This window comes from Protopterus annectens, chromosome 11.part0 (genome assembly GCF_019279795.1).
Source record: "Protopterus annectens isolate FY-2018-M chromosome 11.part0, PAN1.0, whole genome shotgun sequence".
NCBI classification, from domain to species: Eukaryota; Metazoa; Chordata; order Ceratodontiformes; family Protopteridae; genus Protopterus; species Protopterus annectens.
In genome coordinates, this window is record NC_056745.1 from 870,514,787 (window position 1) to 870,535,714 (window position 20,928).

The window sequence follows — 20,928 nt, forward strand, 5'->3', positions numbered from 1 at the left end:
CATACACTCAACTCTGCTGCAGTTGATAAGGGCATGCATGATACTGTGTATGACAGGTTTGTGGTATGTATTCCTGAGTTCATTGGGTGGAACAGGGAGACAACATTGTATATCCTTTGCATACACACAGTAAGGACTGATGCAGGGGACGTGCAAACAGTAACACAAACACAGTTTGCAATACACAAATTAGCAAACCTACGTTTCCACTTTGATGTACTGTAGTACTACATACACATGACATGCCCCACATAGATTATATACATGGGACAAACACACTACCTCTTGCAACACGTAATGTTCTGAATGCCTTCATAGATGGTGATATAACCCACCAGAAATAGTATGTGGTGTCATGTATTGCTCCTACAAGCCTGGACAAGTGATAGCATAGCAAATGTATCAGTATGTTTCAGTCAAGTTTGATACCTGATGCTGGCATGTGTGTCACTACATTCACTGTGGCCAGTTTGGCAACAATACCACATACATGGGCATTGTTAAGGGACACAGACCACATATAGGTTAAAAACATCTGGATATTCCATATACATATGTACAGAGGACTGGTATGGCCTGCACAATGGTTTAACATGCTGCATGTGAGGCAGATACCGTTACCAGGCTATGTAACGTAATGCCATCGGGAGGTGGTAAACAGGCGTGGATGGTACACACACATCAAAATGGTATCAGACAAACAGGATATCATCTTCACCCAAACACACACACAGTTGCCAGTATTGAGATTAGAACCCTTGCCTTCCTAGTTATTTCTATTACAGTGTTACACAGTTATTAGATGCACCACAGAGCTTACATAATCTCACCCACTCCCAAGGTAATTCTAAGGTGAATGGCATCAGCAGGCCTAGTAAAGTAGGGTGATGGGAAGTTTACAGGGTGGTATACAACTCAGAATGTTATAACCCGCACAGTGTATGATTACCACACAAACACACACACACACACACACACACACACACACACACACACACACACACACACAGAAGCAGGTGATGTGATATTATAAACCCAACCACAGTACTGTTACACAATGGGGCTCACCTTTTATGCTGGCATGTGCAACTGTTTACAAATGGTATGTCACTGTCCACAGCAGCAGATCATTGTATGCCATTCAGGGTATCCGTGTATGTGACTCACTCAGTCTGTGTCCCCCTGTCTCTCTCTCTCTCTCTCTCTCTATCACTGCCTGTCTCTATGTGTGTGTATGCTTGACATATGTTATCTGTTGCCTATATATATATATATATATATATATATATATATATATATATGTGTGTGTGTGTGTGTGTGTGTGTGTGTGTATCTCATGCAACAGATGCAAATATATCACATATAGGCCACCTACAGCTAGCTGAGGGTAATCTTGGCTGATGTGTGTGTGTGGGGGCAGTAAAGGTGTACATAGCTGTCTGTATGCACATACATATATACACAATACAGTCATATATTCTGATATAGGTTCCAACATGTCCTGTGATTCCCTAAGTGTAGGAGCATTCCCAGTGTGACCTTCTATAGTTAGAGTAGGACTCCTTTCCAGAGATAGGTGTACTCCAGTTGAGGGTTTTATGTGCTACAGCCATACCTTTCAGGAGTACACAGGGCTTTCCTCAGGGTACTTTGTTTGTTTAGCAGACATTTTCTGACATATCTGTAGTCTGCAACTGCAATGTATTGCCATTACCTATTGCCAGACATCTTCAGATCATCACAGTGCTTTACCAGAGGAATACTAGTTGTATGATGCATAGACCAATATTATGAGGGCAGTTATGTAACTTCTTGCTCAACAAGGCCATTTGTGAGGTGTGGCTACAGCCAGTTTAGTAATGACACTGCTATGTAAACAGTCCAACAACCTGGTGATATACTGGCTGTAGATCTCCTGCTTGTGTGGTATCTTTCTAACCTGAGATGTCATATCCTTGTGTAGGCATACCTCTCACCTCTACATTTTTTTGGTGGATTGCCTGGGTGTTTGGCTAGTGGTTTCATCCTTTCTACCTAAACTTATGTTTTTTATGACAAGTTAGTTATATAACTGAAGAGTGATGTTATTGAATAATGACAGACATTACTGTTTCTGACTACATAACCTTCAGACAATTCTCGCTACTGCAAACCGCTCACCCTACCAACTTTCCCAGTATGTAAGCGCAATATTTACAACACATGCCTATCATTGTGCTTTTTTCCACTTTTATTTCTGCCCTTGCCCAGACATCTTCTTGATAGAGGTTGGGAGCTATGGGTGTGGGTACAGAGTGCATTCAGTTGTGCAGGCATGTCCATTATATGTAAAAGCAAACATAAGAAAAAAGGATTATTAAGAATGACCACTAGCAACAGTACCACAAATCACTTATATTCACAAAACCCTTGGCACTTTTGCTACACATCCTTCAAGATGTCACTAATATGTGTAGTATATTCCACATAGCACCATGACTTCCAGGTATGTCAGTGGCAAACAGTGGGTGTCACTGACATGCATAACAGTTGGGACTGCAGTTATCTGCACATGGCCCTGTCAAAGGTAGCACTGTACCTAGGGCACTACAACATGACTGCCAGGAGAATGTGCTGGCCAGATCCAGATAGTATTAACCACACATACACATAGCTCATTGACCCCTGCATATTGTGGACAGGCAACATGTTTTCATGTGTATTGGTACAGCCCTGCCAATGTGTGCTATGCTGCTATTTCCCCTGCAATCATGCATATTACTACATTTGTGTGGTTATATGGGGGGGGGGCACACCTGTCAACTGTACACATTTGTACAAATTGTGCTAATAATTGCTTTACATTTTGGTTCCATTTATCATACAATTGTGCCCTGTCTTGGGGACTATAGGCATATTAGTAAAAAGCCCAGGTCAGATTGCACTGGTATACATTTGAGTTTCAGACTTCTTACCTTTCATAGCCTTACTGCAACTGTGGGTCCTGCTGTGCTATTACTGTGTGAGTCTGTAGTGGGGTTAATTCAACATTGCCACCATTTGTGTGCCTTTACCAGACATTTCTCTGTAGTTTTCTATAGCTGACTTGCTGTGTGGGTGTGAGGGGTGGTTATGGGACCAACACCCTGTCATCCATGCCTGTGACCTATGACCCTCCACTTAGTTGTCCCCACACATATACTGCAGTGGGATTTACCACCTTGGGTACTACTTCATAGTGTGTGGAGACCAGTTTTGGCCAGACATTTCCTAGTATCCCACATAGCTGTCAGTTGTGTGCTGTTATTCAAGTAGGCCACCCCATTCCATTGCATGCGTACAGCATTACCATAGATATGTTAGCAAAACATACTAATTCCTTCATTTATTGTTAAGAAGACTGACATACCTTGTGCTTGCAGCAGTTGTGAGGATGGTGCTTGAGCGCCGGCTATGTTAGATGCACACAGTACACTGCCTATACATGGCAAGTTACAGGTAATGTGATGTGTGTGTCATCCATTTTACTGTGTGTGCAAGTCAGAGACAGTTGTCAGTCCCTTGGGTCCCAACAGTTTTCCCAGAATAATCGAAGGAAGCAGAGAAACAATAAAATCCTTTTATTAAGCGATAAAAACACTGATAAAATAACTGGCAAGTGCTTTCGTTTAATAAAGTATTAAATTTCATCAGACATTATATTCTTTACATCACTTCCTTATATACTCAAATAACTCAAATAATGCTATGCATTGCCTCTTTGCCTCTTTGCCAAGGCTGGAGCATAGTGGGCTTGCCTCCATCTGCATACAGGAGCAGGCTCATTGGCCTCTTCCTGTAAGTTCCTCTGTGCCTGTGGGGACCTTGGCAATGATGGTGGGCTGTGTGGGCCCTTCCCTGTGCTGTTCCTGCTGCAGCTGTTTCCACAGGAGCATACTGTGTAGCATGGCAAATACTATGAACATATGTGCACATGTGGCTGGAGAGTACTGCAAGGCTCCAGCAGATATGTCAAGGCAGCAGAACTGTGACTTGAGCATCCCAAATGCATGCTCTATAATGATCCTGGTTTGTGTGTGTGCTTCATTATGGCATTCTTGTGTGTGTGTGTGTGCATTTCTGATGGGTGTCATCATCCATGGCTCTAGTGCATAGCCAGCATCCCCCACCAGATGGCCATATGAGATGCCCCCACTGGCAAATGCCTGGTTCAACTGTGACAAATGCCAGATGTGGGAGTCGTGATAGCTTCCAGGACTTCTAGGACACGCATTCATGATAATGCCCTGGGCATTGCACACAACCTGGCAGTTGATGGAGGGGAAACTCTTGTGGTTTACGTAGACCCTACCCTGTTCACTGTGTGTGCTTTGATGTGGATGTGCATGCAGTCTATGACACCCAGTACCTCCGGATATTCTGCTACATGGTGGAAGAGATGCATATTGCTGGTCCTGTCCTCATGGGTGTTGGGGAAGTAAATGTGCTCTCCTACATGTGGTAGCATGGCATACAGAAACTGGTGGAGTACCCTGGATGCAGATGCCTGTGAGACCCCCATAATGTTCCCCGTAGGTCTTTGGAAAGTACTTTTAGCTAGAATTCTTAAGGCTACACATACCTTGTTATCCACTGGAATGGGTTCCCCTCTGTTGGTTCTAGGTCTGAGTTGAGGCCGGCGCAAGCTCGGTGATTTGTTTAAGTATGTCTCTATCCACAATGTAGTGCTCTACTATCTCCAGATCATGCAGCCTCTGGTAAATTACCCTGGGTCTGAACACTCTTCTCCTCCTCCTTGGTCTGTGGTGGTTGTGAGCATTATCTTCCTCTCCACCCACAGCCTCTAGCACATACTGATGGATCAAAGGAATAGCAGCCCCTAACATTTTAACAGTGAAAATTCCCCTGCATGTATACACCAATGGTGCAGTTTGTGGGAAAAAACAGACTGTAAGGTGTTTCCATACTTTATACTGTTGTGCTGCAGATGCTGCCTGTATGATTGGCTGACTATGATGCATTCCACCTGCCAGCTATGTTATTTGTACTTGATTGCTTTGATTCTGCTATTTCACTTTTTTTTCTTTTTCCCCTTCCCATTTCCTCCCCATTTAAGCACAGAGGAGCGGTGCTCAATCCCAGTGCCCAAATGTAAATTGTACTTCTAGTCCCATCTGTTTTGTTTATTTTGTTTTAGACTGGCTGCGCACCATGCAAATCCATTTAGCTTATGTAAACAGTCAGAAATGGCCCTCCCCTGGGCACAAACACACTCCTCAGTTCATGGAATAAGACAATACTGTGCCTTAGGGCTCCAATGTGCTTACAACATGCCTGACACACCCCCTTTTCATGTATGTTGCTCTTCCTAGTTACACCATCATGCTAGAGCACCTACATGGTTAGGTGCAATTTGGGACTTAGAAAATTTTTGTGATTCAGTAAATTTTCCCTCATTTGCATATCCCACTGCCTATTTTCTGCCCAATCTCATTTGCGTGCCGCTGCCCTATGCTTAAACAGCTGAGATTGGCCAAAAAAAAGTTTGCTTTTTATAAAAAATAAACAGTTTTCCATGCCAATGGCCATATATTTAGCAATTAGCATGCCTAACCAGTGTAAATACATGCTTTTTTGAGAGCTGTCATGCCTCCGTTTTGTTATTTGCAGAAATGTAAACCACCAAGACTGAAAAAAAAAAAACCACAAAAACTAAGTAAAAAATGAAGTAGTGAACTAGTCTCCCAAACACACTCCAACAGTTTTCCCAGAATAATCGAAGGAAGCAGCAAAACAATAAAATCATTTTATTAAGCGATAAAAACACTGATAAAATAACTGACAAGTGCTTTCATTTAATAAAGTATTAAACTTCATTAGACATTATATTCTTTACATCACTTCCTTATATACTCAAATAATTCAAATTCATTGGATGAAAGAAATGCAAGTCACTCAATGAACCCACCACCATAGCCTGCCTTACAGATACCACATACACAGTAAAACCTAAAGTATAGTATGTGTGTGTATATGTCTGCTTTTCAATGGAAAAAAATTAATTGAAATAAAGTACTGAGTGAGCATTACTAAAAACTTGTGTATAAAGTATACTGACTATATGCTAAAGTTTTTTTTTTCTCCAATGCTTTTAACCTTAGCACTGGCGTCATGGAGCTACGCTCATTTATCCTTGGCGAACTGTCAGCCTGCAAGCAGATTTGCCATCTTAAGTTCCTTAGATTCTAAAAGTAGGCCCCATGGTTTTTTGTCACTGATTTCAACTTGATCAATGACTAGAAATCTGAACCAATGCTCTAAGTTGTCACAGACATGTTTAGCTAAGGCATTATTTGAGTTGTGTTTTCTTATAGCATACTCATGTTCATAAATCTGTTGACTAAGTTTCCTCTCTGTTTTACCTATGTAAAAGGCTGGGCACGGGTCACACAATGCTAAGTAAATCACTGCTTTTAAATTGCAGTTATATTTTGCTTTATATAGTATATAGAATTTCGTACCATGAAATTATTTGATACTTGTATTTTATGACACCATGCACATGCACCACACTTAAACATACCATGTATACTATGACTATTCATAAACTGTTTCTCCTTAAATACGTCTTTAAAATTCATTCCTTTTCTGTAGGTAATAACGGGTCTTTCACCTATTTGTTTTCTAATGTTAGAGTCATCTGTTTATACAGGCCAGTTCTTTTCAAATATGGACCTTAACTTTCTAAAGTCTTCGCTAAATGTAATAGTTAACGATCTTGAGAAGTCGAAGACTTGTTCAGTACCATACTTTTGCACAGCTGTAGTTATACCAGGCTCTACCATAGAGCAAACTGCCTCTTCTGCTATTGCGTCTGTAGGGTGACTTAGATCTCCCAGAATGGGCTGAAAGTGTCCATTCATTCTTTTTCTTGTGACTTCCTGAATCAGGTCATTGATTAATGCTATGGGGTATGCTCTTTTAAGGAACATCGAGCGTAAAGTGTTACACTTGTGAGTAAAGTCTTCATGTCTGGTGACCATTCAAGCTGGTCTAACTAACTGTCCCTTCACTGCAGACCTTTTTTGATGCTGAGAATGTGAACTACTGTAGTGAAGGAAACAGTTGGAATAAGTCTCTTTCCTGTGAATTGTGGTCACATATCTCCCTTTCACTTTATCCTTAGATAAGTGAACATCCAAATAATTAATAAAATTGGGGTTCACATTCCAAGTGAATTTAAAGAATGAAGTGGTGTTATTTATGTATTCCAGGAATTGCTCGAGTTTAGCCAGTGATCCCTTCCATGTAAGGCATATATCATCCTGGAACCTGTGGTATGTCCTAATATGGTTGTTATAGGCGGACTGAAAAAAAAATGTTTTTCCCAATATGCCATGACTGCATTGGCATATGCCCCACCACAAAATGGCTATACCCCTTTTCTGTAAATAGTACTTGTTGTTAAATGTTATATAATTATTACTAAGTACCAACTCTAATAGCTCCAACATTAGGGTAGTAGTGTCATGGAGGGGGGGGGTCCTATGTTCAATAATTATTTCTTGGACCCACTCCAGTCCAATATCCTGTGGTATAACCGTGTAAAGGTCACATACATCTATTATCACCATTATATCTGTTTGACTGTATTGTATTTTGTTTAAGGAAGCCAAAAAGGTTCATGAGTCCTTGCAAATCTGAAGTTATTCTTTTAGAGGAAACATAGTCAACGGATTTATGAACAATGCTCTGCTATAAGAAAACACAACTCAAACAATGCCTTAGCTAAACATGTCTGTGACAACTTAGAGCATCGGTGCAGATTTCTAGTCAATGATCAAGTTGAAATCAATGACAAAAACCATGGAGGCTACTTTTAGAATCTAAGGAACTTAGATGCAAATCTGCTTGCAGGCTGACAGTTGGCCAGGGATAAATAAGCATGGCTCCATCACACCAGTGCTAAGGTTAAAGGCATTGGAGAGAAAAAAACTTTATCACTTTATAGTCAGTATACTTTCTACACAAGGTTTTAGTAATGCTCACTCAGTACTTTATTTCAGTTAAGCTTTTTTCATTGGAAAGCACACATATACACATACATACAATACTTTGGGTTTTACTGTGTATGTGGTATCTTTAAGGCAGGCTTTGGTGGTGGGTTCATTGAGTAATTTGCATTTCTTTCATCCAATGAATTTGAAATTTGAGTATGTAAGGAAGTGATGTAAAGAATATGGTGTCTGATGAAGTTTAATACTTTATTAAATGAAAGCACTTACCAGTTATTTTATCAGTGTTTTTATCGCTTAATAAAAAGATTTTATTATTTCACTACTTCCTTCGATATTTCCGGGAATACTGTTGCAGTGTGTTTGGGAGACTAGTTCACTACTTTGTTTTTTATTTGCAGAAATGTATTCGGTTAGTAACCAAATATATTTCTGCAACTAACACTGTTCCTGCAAGGATACCTGGCTGCTTGGTGAATCGCTAATTCACTTAATTTGCATGTTTTTCACCAGCAAGTGAGGTAATTAGCATTCTGCAGCTATATCCGTGCAGTAACAGTGTAGGCACACTCATGCACATCAGATCAGCTGTTTGTTGGATCGCACAGCAGCCATATTCCATGCAGGAATGGGTATACTGTTCCTGCACGGAAAAGCGGCTTCCTGAATCCCGGGGTATGTGATTGAATTGTCTGACAGATTAAATAACATTTAAACTTGTTTATTTTAAATGTGTTTGTCTGACTAAGTCCTTTAAAAGGTGCATGTAATGAAAGTGCTTACATATACTTCTTTATGTTTTAAAGAAATAGCACAGGGTTTGGTTCTGTTGTAGTGCTGTATTTTATATATATATGCACACAAGAGGAAAAAATGCAGTACAGCTGATCTAAATCCAGCTAATTACACATTACTAACTTGTTCTGTGTGCTTAATCACAGAACAATGAGGAATGATGAATTTACCCCTTCCCCACTATAATGTGATCTAGGAGTTGGCATATAAAATTAGCAGGTGGTGAGGGTGGTTAAGAATTTTTTTTATTATTATTTTCTTCAGTTAGTTGAGGCTTCAGCAATTATGCATGATAAGTAGTACTTTGATACTGTGAGAGTTTGACTGGCATACACCCATGTGTGTGTGTGTATGTGTGTGTGTGTGTGTGTGTATGTGTGTGTGTGTGTGTGTGTGTGTGTGTGTGTGTGTGTGTGTGTGTGTGTGTGTGTGTGTGTGTGTGTGTGTGTGTGTGTGTGTGTATCTGCATATAACATGTATACTTATGAGTATATCTCACATGACTGAAACAACATAAGAGTGATAGTAAAAAGACTGAAAGTGAACTAATGCCAGGGAGGGGTTTGTACCCTTTTCTCACTAATGGGCAACCTTGGAGTTGGTATACATATAATTATCAGGTGTGGGGCATGTAACCCTCCCATGTGGTGGGTGTAGAGGAACTTGTCCCCGTGCAAAAACATTGAGAAGTGTGACAAATCAAGCACATAGAAAATCACTGAAAAACTGTTTTCAATGTTTTTACATAGGGAAAATTCCTTTTATACCTCCCCTCCATGTTGAGGATTGCACTCACACACCCCTGGCTAATTATCTATGCCAACTACAAAGTAACACAGCAATGTGGAAAGGGCATAAACCCTTGCTTAGTATAGGTTTAATTTTTTATTACTTTTCAGACTTTTTATGTCGTTTCAGTCATTTTAGATGCACCCATGACACACATACACACACACACACACACACACACACACACACACACACACACACACACACACACATATATGGGTCTACTTCATATGATCGACAGACCATTTGATCGACACCCATTTGGTCGACAGCTCATTTGGTCGACAACCAGTATTCAAAGCGCTTAACAGGGATTTGCCCCCCCCCACAATGTTGTGCGACCCTGGTGTTGTTATATATAGTTAGGGAGGGTGTGGGGGACACAGCCTATTTTCATTTAAAATGTGTAGTTTTTCTTGTATTTTCATGCTTTTAAATGAAAATAGGTGGGGGGCTTCACCCCCGACACCCCCGAATGCATGGGGCTGTGCCCCCCACAACCCCCTAACTATATATAACAACTCCAGGGTTGCACAACATTGGGGAGGTGGGCAAATCTCTGTTAAGTGCCTTAAATACTGGTTGTCGACCAAATGAGCTGTCAACCAAATGAATTTCGATCAAATGGTCTGTCGATCATATGAAGTAGACCCATATATATATATATATATATATATATATATATATATATATATATATATATATATATATATATATATATATATATATATATATATAAGGGTATAGGTCACTGGTTCAACTGTGCACTTACATTGACATTCAAAATTCTGATGTGAATGAAACCACAAATGCCGGCACAGTCTGATCATGTTCCTGGGATTATCATGGAATGGAGCAAACCAGCTATAAGTGTCTTTGCAGGTGGACAAGCCCTCTTGCAGCCAACCCCGTACTAATTATATACACTATCTCCAAACCTGAACAATCCCCAAGAAAAGGGAAAATCCCCCTAAGCAGGAATTGTCAATCTCACACACCTTTCAACAATTTGTATGCATTGATCAAATGGTGTTAACCAAACAGGTGCTGGTATAGGTGAAGAGTCAGTCCAGTGCCCTACAGTGCCCCAGTCTAGGAATATAAGCCTGCAACATCAACAGAATGGTTTGGTGGGACAGGTATATCTCACAGAGGACACCACTGCTATAGAACAAGCTCCCCATCCACATAAAACAAAGTTCACACCTGTTCATATTCAAATGCAACTTGGATCTATGGATAGAAAAAATTACCCCTGGACTGCTGTCTGTACTACTAATGGACAATTGCAGCTCATAAATGCTTTATCAATTGCATGGGTCTCCTCAAATGATCTATGGCATGATCACATTTATTCTTATTAGGGGTGATATATAATTATTGACCAAGGTATGGGTAAGGCCAATCTCTAACCAAATGGGATAGGCTTACTAGAGTACAAAAAAGGAAAATTGGCTAGTCTTGAAATATTCTGCAAAATTAGCCAGCCTAACACTTACCTATGAAACTATGCAACTATGAAGCTTGGAATAAGAGTAGGCTCCACATTTCTGGCAGACATATCCTGAGTCTAGATTATTTTTTTCAGTTTATTCACTGAATGAATACATTTCCCTTCTATCTACCTACATACCTGCAATTGTCATCTGTGACAGAACACTCGCTGCCTTTGCTAGTTATTCCTTTTATCCCCTTCAGTAGTTTTTCTTACCAACTTACACCTTTTCTCCTGCTACTGACCTGTATCACTCACTGCAACAACATCAGGTTGTCTCTTCCCATTCACTCTATATTTCCAGTGCTCTCCAAACCTTCTTCTCTCTTCCCCTTCCTTTTATATTATTTTATTACTTTTACTTCTTCTGAACAGCCTTTGTCTGTTTTTGCAACAAACTGGAATATGCAAATGTCTTTAAATTGCAAAGGCACCCCAAAAATGTATCTGATTTAAATCCCTTGTGAATACTTCACTGAAGATATTCAGAACTCTCTTCTACTTAATCAATAGCTAGAGAAATGAAGCGACTCTGTCTCATTCTCCTCAAACCAAATAATTTCTTCCATCATTTGTGGGTGTACCACAAGACAGAGAAGAATTGTGGTTGGATTCATATTAGAAGTCCCATTTTTAACACACAAACATTATTTTCCTTTTCCTAAATATAATATTTGTTAACAGTCTTTGTTAACCTCTCTGCCTTCTTTCATTCATTTAATTTTATTTACTTTTCTGTATTGCATTTGGGACAATCATGAAAAAGTATGTATGTGTGACATTGTGTTATGATACCACAGAATATAAAATGGAAATTAATAAAGACATTCTTGATGTAAAATCTTTCCCATTACCAATTTAGGGTTCATAGTTGATGTATCACTTTATGTATAGACCCTCAGAAGAAAAACTTTACAGCACAGTAAAACACTGAGAATTATTTGACTTCAGAAGCAATGGAGATGAAAATATTGGTAGTGGTGATTGCCAACATTATCTTTTTCAGTGTTATGTGGAACCCGGTACATATTCCCAGACCTCGACAGATATAAGGCAGAAAACTGTTATGAGATGTGATACCAATCAATCACAGGATACAGAAACACACACAGACACAAGACACACACACACACACACACACACACACACACACACACACACACACACACACACACACACACACACACACACACACACACACACACACACACACACACACACACACACACACACACACACACACACACACACACAGAATTATCAGACATGCACACACATGTACATAGAAAGACACAGACACACAAATACACATTGAAACACAAGCACACTTGCGCACACAAATGTGCCGACACATATGCAAAGAAGTGAGTAAACTCATACACCATGTACACACACACACATACACACACACACACACACACACACACACACACACACACACACACACACACACACACACTCACATACAGTTACTGCACATACACATGCACATAAGCACAAACACACACACTCAAACATAAGCACACACATATGTGCATGTGCGTATGCACACACACACACGCACACACACACACACACACACACACACACACACACACACACACACACACACACACACACACACACACGCACACACACATACATGCACAAACAAACACAGAAATGCACACACATATGCACACAATCATTTACTTACGCACTATGTATGAAACTTACATACAGCCTGCCTGTACAACTGAGGATGAATCCAGATCATCTGGAAAAACCCTACATGGACACAGTGGAAACATGCATAAAGCATCTAAGCTAGGAATCAAACCATAAAAGCAAGAGGTAGGAACAGCAATGGTAAGCAATGTATAATTTTGTCATTCATGCAAGTAAATTAATGGACTCATAGATTCTGTCTGCATAAGGAAAAGGAAGAAGAAGAGACTGCAGCAGAAATTCTCTTGTAAAACTCTAGTAGAATAGATAAGTAGATACGAAACTGATCTTCAGCATCTTTTCTTCAGTGTTCTGTGGTTCACAGGATGAGAACAGAAGCACTTACATCAGCATGTCCTCCAGCTTTTATTAGCACTGCATGCATATTATGCATATACAATTTATTAAATTTTCTGCTCTGTTTACATCATAGACATTTTGGCAATTACCTTTCCCATGCTGTCATTTGTTTGTACTAGTATTCCATCTAACATGTTCCTGCAATACATTTTTGATGTAGTATTTCTTACTATTTCTTACTTGGTATAAGTTATATTTTCCAACAACCAGTGTTATATCATTAATGTGCATCTAGTGTACATTCATACATGCAATCTTTTTCATACTCTTCAAATTTTGTTGAGCTTTCCTCTACAACCTCTGAATGAATTGGTTGTGCCAAGTGGATTAATAGAAACTGCTTGGATAACTTAAAATTGCCAAAATTATAACTAAGGTATAATTTCAAACTATTTTACAAGGGATTTTAGATAAACATGATAGGTTGGTAGAAAGTCACATGATGATTAGCACCTCAAAATTGTTAATGATTACAGGTTATAGGAAAAATAATACTGTGCACTCTCTATTTCAAGCAATGATGAATCTTGTAAATCCCTAAAATGGTTAGGAATAACTGTAGACAGCAAATTGTCTTTTAGGGCACATATTGGACAATTATGTATAAAGTCTTCTCCCAGATGTTTTGCAGATATTTAAAATAGCTCTTCATCTGTCTTGGTTCTTCTGTAGACCTCTAAGACCAGAAAATAAATTCTCAGGATAATTTTGGTCACCAAATAAAATATATCAAGAGATCAGATTGAAAGACTGTGAAGATGTAGGCCCAAAAGAATATCGAGCCGAACTACCATGATTATGCATCTAGGTTAAAAACATTTAAACCTATACTCGGTCTCTAATCATAGGGTAAGAAGAGATCTATTTTTGGTGTTATCTCCTTTAGAAACAATTTCTATTTTGGTAGCTTATATCTTAACATAAATAGTACTACATTAATCTTCATGGGGAGAAATTGAACCTTAATGGAGTTATTCTGTTCAAAACAGGGTCTGATTTGGTTAAGAGAAAGATTATTTCCTCTTTGAAATATTTTGCCATTCCAACTAAAGTGTGTTGATTCAGCGGACTTTTTTAAGACAGGTAGAGTTCTTTGGGGGTAGAAAATATATGATCTGATAGTGGAAGTTTTGTCTGAATCAGAATATAAAGTACATTGTCCCACATGTGCTGTCTGCAAATTTTCATATATGCATATAAGTAAAATATATATATATTTAACTCAAACCCGCATATCCTGTGCTCAAATGAGACCAAAAATCACACTGTTTAAAAAGGAGATGCTTATGTCTTGTAGAAAAGCAACATACTGCCAATACAATAATGTAAAAGAAGTACATTTATGTCAGATATGGTCCTGACATAACTCATTGGATTTTCTAGCGGGTTTCTCTTTGCCTTATAATAGTGTTAGACACTTCTCTGTCCATTTATTTGTATCTGAGCTGTTTGGCTGTCTGTGACCTACCTGCAATCATCCGTATGTACACGCTGATTTAATTACACTTTTGTTTGCACTTGCCTTGTTTCAGTGATACTACTGCATTTTATTTATTTCTTTAATTGAATATTAATTGAATGTTGTGATCTCTTTGTCTCTCTGCAGTTAGTTTCTCACCCTCTCTCCCTGGTCTTTTTGTGGTGTTAATCTTGATGGTTTTGGAATTGCTTACCCCTGTTGTAAATTTGTGTTTGGACACTCCTCCTGGACCCATCTCATTTGCTCACTCAACTGAGTACAATGAGATCATTTGGGAAGGACTACCCCTTTGCTTATTTGATTTCAAACACTCCTACCAGTCCCATCTCATCAGCTCTATCTACTGTGTAAAGAGAGAGTATTTGTGAAGGACAACCCCTGTAGTATGCTAATCTTGCTCGTTTTCCTCCCTCTCCACTATTAAAAAAAAAAACTATATATATATACATCTATATATATATATATATATATATATATATATATATATATATATATCTATACATATACTCTGTTCAGCTGCTCTTACTGTAACTGTCATCTGCCTTCTTTATTACATTAGCTTATTGCTCTGTGTGCTCTTAGGTGTTCTAGTGCTCTTATTTTGCACTTATTACTGCTTGTTAGTAGCCTGATTAAATTTGTCTGCTATTTTAAGTGTCTTACTTTTTGTTTTAGCACTTGTTCTTCAGGCCAGTTAATTTACATTTAGGGTTTTTGTCGACAAACCCTGCTCTTCATAGGTCTGCCAAGTATCAGAACACTATGTCTTGACAACTCCCAATGCCCATCAGTTTTGCCTGCCAGCCTGGTCGACATGGGCATACTGAGATAGTGTAGCAATTGTCTCACGTTCACGGACAGTTTCCTTCTCCTAGTACATAATTTTTCTACTTGAGAGAAATGCATCTACATCAGTAACCTGGAATCATGCTCTCTCACACCACAGTCAGTACTCCTGACAAAGAGGAGATTTCCAGCACAAACACCACACCACCCATATCACAGAGTCACACACCCACCCATTCAGGGATCCTCAACAAAAACTTACCTAAACAACAAAGACCCCCAAACACACTCACAAACATTCCACACACAGCACCAATCACATCCCACACAGTAGTCAACACACCAGTGTCTCACAAACACAGCCTATTAGGCATAACAATAAACCAATGCAGCCCATAAGGCATAACAGTAAACCAAATATACTAGTCATTGGCAACTCAGTAATGAGACACACTGATGTCCCCCTCACCAGGCTCAACAAGGAGAAGGTCACAGTCAGCTGTTTCTCAGGCACTAGATTCCACCACATCACGTACACACTTAAGTCTATCCACAACAGGTACAAGTATGACTCTGTCATTGTCCATGTTGGTGTGAATGACTTGAGACATACGTCCCTGGACTATATGAAGAGAGACATGATTAAGCTCTCAGAGTATGTGCTCCAGGAAGGTATGACCCTAGCCCTAAGCAGCATCCTACCTTCACCAAGAGTGATACCACAATAACAAAAAAAATGATTGACTTCAACATTTTGCTTAGTTTCTAGTGTCTTTCCAAGGGGATCTAGTATCTGTCTGTCTTGGATGATATGGTTGACAGGCCTCGATGCTTTGCCAGAGATGGCCTCCGCTTGTCACCCCTGGGGTTCCATATCTTGGCCAAGGGTCTTGCTTACCCCATTGTGCCTTTTACAGTCTATGTCCCAAAGACAAATCTTCCAACATAAAAGATCTGCCAAAAAGCTAATTGAAGGTCATGCTGCTCAATGCTAGGAGCCTTAACCTGAAAATGCACTCACTGGAGGCTCTCCTCACACTGGAAAATTCCAATGTCTGTGCAGTCATGGAAACTTGGTTCAGAGCTGTGGAGACCACCCCTGCATTACCAGGCTATAACCCATTCCACACTTTCCGGCCCCAAAATGAGGTTACAAAAACTAAGGGTGGTGGAGTCTCTATCATTATTAAGGACAGGCACACCTCCAGAACGGTTTAAAAGCATGATGCACTGGAATTACTTGAGGTGCAACTGACAGTTGGCAAGACACCCATCCAAGTTATAACCAGCTATAGACCCCACTCCATGACACAGGATACCCACTCCTTCTACCTGGACCTACTTGACTCCATCAAGGTACCCACTAACATCCTGATCCTTGGTGACTTCAACTACCCCACCATAGACTGGATGAACAATTCCTGCACTAATGCACTCACCCAATGATTTCTTGACTTCATCACTTCTAATGTACTAGACCAGCTGGTCTCATACTCCACAAGGGGAGATAACATGCTGGACTTGGTTCTCACCAACATAGGTGACCGCTGCACCACTCCCATAGTATGTTCTTCCCTGGTGAGATATGATCATCGGTCTGTCTCATTTGAAGTTTTTGTCCCACCCAACCACTCCCCAGCCATAACCAGGCTAAAAAACTTCTGAAAAGCTGACTACAATCCCCTAAGAGAGGGTATCAGCAACTTCTCACCACCGCCCCCCTCAGAGGATGCCGACAACTATGCTGAACAGTACGCCAGTGCAGTATACAAGCGCCTGTACAACTGCATGGACTCACCCATACCAAACAGAATTAAAACCTGCTCCTCAAGAAAAAATAAACCTGTCTGGTGTACATCCTCTAGCAACAGACTTTACAACAAAAGGAAAAAAATGTTGTCCAAGGGTAAAAAGGAACCAATTACAAATCGGAAAACCTCCCTCCTCCACCTCAACAAGCAAATCATATCATTAGTGAACACCTGCAAAGCCAATTATGAGTTGAAACTAGCCTCAAAAAGAAAGGGAAACCACAAGTCCTTCTTTAGTTACATTAGGAACCTCCACGGCAAAACCCATGTTTGTTTCTAATTAGTACTTAATGGTATCACTTACACTGATCCTGCTGACTTAGCCAGCCTGCTAGCTGACAGATTCAGTGCAGACTTCACCCCCTTATCACCCTCTAAAGGCCCAGTCAACATCCCTGATACTTGTCCCACACCTCACATCTCCGTAGATCAAGTTTGAAAGGCCCTATCCAAGGCAAATAACACAGCTTACATGGGACTCAATAGTATCCCAGGCTGTATTCTGCACCATCTCCAGCTAGAACTAGCTTCACCATTGAGTACCCTATTCAACCACAGCCTAATTTCAGGCTTCATTCCAGCAGAGTGGAGAACCACCATTGTCATCCCCTTGCACAAAGGTGGCGCCACTACTGACCTGGGAAACTATTGCCCCATTAGCTTGACAAGTCTGAACTGTAAAACCATGGCATGTATTATTATGGATCTCATAAATAAGGATATAGGTAATCTCCACCCAGTTCAGATTCATCAGTGGCACATCTTGCCTATTAAACCTAGTTGACTTCTTTGAGACTGTCACTGAGGCCCTGGATGAGGGAAAGTCAGTACATACAGCTTACCTTGTCTTGGCCAAGGCCTTTGACACAATCCCCCAACTATGACATCATCGAAAAGCTAACACAACTTGGTGTTAATCCCTATCTCAACAGATGGGTGGCCAACTGGCTCACAGATAGGACCCACAAGGTCAAAACAGGTGACACCACCTCCGACAGAATACCTGTCACTAGTGGTGTTCCCAGGGATCTGTCCTGGGACCCCTACTGTTTGGCACCTACTTCTCAGAGCTTCAGGCAAAGACAAAGAGCCTGTGGCTGACCAAGTTTGCAGTGCAAGTTGGGCACTGTCATTGACTCCCCAAAATGATGTTAACATACTGCAAGAGGGTCTCACAGCTATAAATAACTGATGCCAAAGTCATGGCCTTAAGTTAAATGCAAAAAATGTATTATCATACCATTCAGCAAAAACACGGCCCCTACTAATTACCACATTGACGGCAACCTCCTAAGTGCACAACCTGTGGTGAGAGACCTGGGTACTCAGGTTGACAACAATCTCACATTCGACCATCATGTGGCGGCAGTGGTCATGAAAGCCTTTTACTTGGTTCATCTCATAAGTAAAGGGATTGCATCCTGAAAAAAGGAGGTTATTACCTCTCTGTACTCCTCTTTCATTAGACCTACAATTGAGCATAATGCCCCGTTTGGTATGTAACTCTCCAAACACCTGCACCAACTGGAAAGGGCACAGAAATACCTCATAAATAGAACCCATGGCCTCCAACATCTGTCCTATGTGGACAGGCTCAAATCACTATCACTCCACTCGGTATCATACAGATTGCTCAGAGGTGATCTGTATCTCACCTACAAGGCAATATCGGACCCTGTCCTACTAGAGATGCTCCATATCCTTAAATCTAACTCCTCAAGCATTACCCAGTTGATAGTCCTAAATCTAATATGTGACATCAACAAAGCCTGCTAGAGAGACAGGTTTGTCTCCCAGAGATTGCTCCATCTCTGGAATAGATTTCCCATAAATGTCAAACAGAGTACATTGCTGACCCTCTTCAAGCACAACCTTGATGAGTGGATGGGAAACCAGAAAGTTGTACCAGGGGTTCCAGTTTTGTCCCTCATTGAAAGGGGCGACAGGTGCTGACTGAGGTTTCTTTTTTGGGGGATAAACTCTTGGCTAGACTTTTAAGGGCCACAGGGCCATTAGCCGAGTAACTGCCTATGATCCTATAATCCTATAAAATGCAACATAAATAATTATTTAAAATGTAATAAATCAAAATCAGACATGTTATGGAAGCTATCACATCTTACAGTTTACCATATGTCCACCACGCTTGGGACTACTATAGTGACAGATATTCCTGTTTCACTGTGTGTGCATTTTTGTGTGTGTGTGTGTGTGTGTGTGTGTGTGTGTGTGTGTGTGTGTGTGTGTGTGTGTGTGTGTGTGTGTGTGAGTCAGAGGTTATCTAGTAATCCTAGCTACTTCTCTAGTGACTTTGATGAAAATAATAAACGTTACACATAAGATCAAAATATATTGCTGTTTATGATAATCATTTGAAAATAAAATTCACATGGAAAAAATATGATCAGTTTGAGCTGAAGCTTCCATGGGTACAAAAATACATTACATAATGTATGATTGCTAAAACTGCAAATCATATTTTGCATGCAGTTTCATGTAGTGCCAGATATGTCATGACAATCAATAAATCCCAAATCCCATTAACTTCATTTACTTAGTATATATTGATAAGAGGTGCTGACTCTTGTTTCTAAGCTTTGAAAACAGACTGTACTAAGTGCAGTCTTGAGCTGCATAAATCTCTGCAATAGAGCTGGCATTTCGAACTACCACCTACTGCTTTTGTTTAGTACTCTGACCTGATGTATTACTAGTTCTTCTCTTATCACATGCTCACTGGTGTGACTGTGCCTGACAGTCTTTCATCCTCAGGAAGGGATGCCAGTTTTTATACATCTACTTCTCATGTTGCTTTCCTGATAAAACTCCTAGGTTCATGTATCCCTCATCATCATTGACAGTCAATGACATCATCATGCCTTGACTGACCACTCCTGTTTTACATATCATTCTCAGTGGCATTGTAATTTGCAATACATTTACCAAGCACCTGGAACATGGCACTACACAGCAGAAAGACTATGATCAAATAACAAACATCCTACATTTATCAAATCAAAGGGTTGAGTAGGTCAGGCTTTTGCTGGAGAAAAGGACTAAACCAACTTATGCAGTTAGGATGAAGGAAAATAAATTGAAAAACAGAAACAAGTTTATTAACATATGTGTCAAGTATTTACATTGCTGTCCTGAAGATATCATTAAACTGCTGAAGCATAGCCTGACATATACCATGCAGACTGTGATGTACACTTTTTAACCATTTATTTAAGTTTAATAAGATTTACTAAAATTTAAAATTTAAAAAGCCCTAGCATTCTTCATGGCTTTGTTTTATAAAGTTATATATTATGAAATGGCCTGGATTTTTTCCAAATACCATGTTGGCTCTCTCTCTCTCTCTCTCTTTATATATATATATATATATATATATATATATATATATATATAGATATATATATATCAAAGGGGGGTAGGGAGATGGGATAGATAGATAGATAGATAGATAGATAGATAGATAGATAGATAGATAGATAGATAGATAGAAAGACAGACAGATAGTATAATTTTTAATTTTATAAAATGTGCACGTGTACAATATTTACACATTTGGAACTTATGTTTTCTGGCAACAACTGATTATAACTATAACTGAATATAGCAAAGAGGCAAATGCAGATTTGTTTATTAATTGCTTATGTGCTATGTCACCATAGACTTTAATCTTGGTGAGAGAAGCAGTTGCAATTA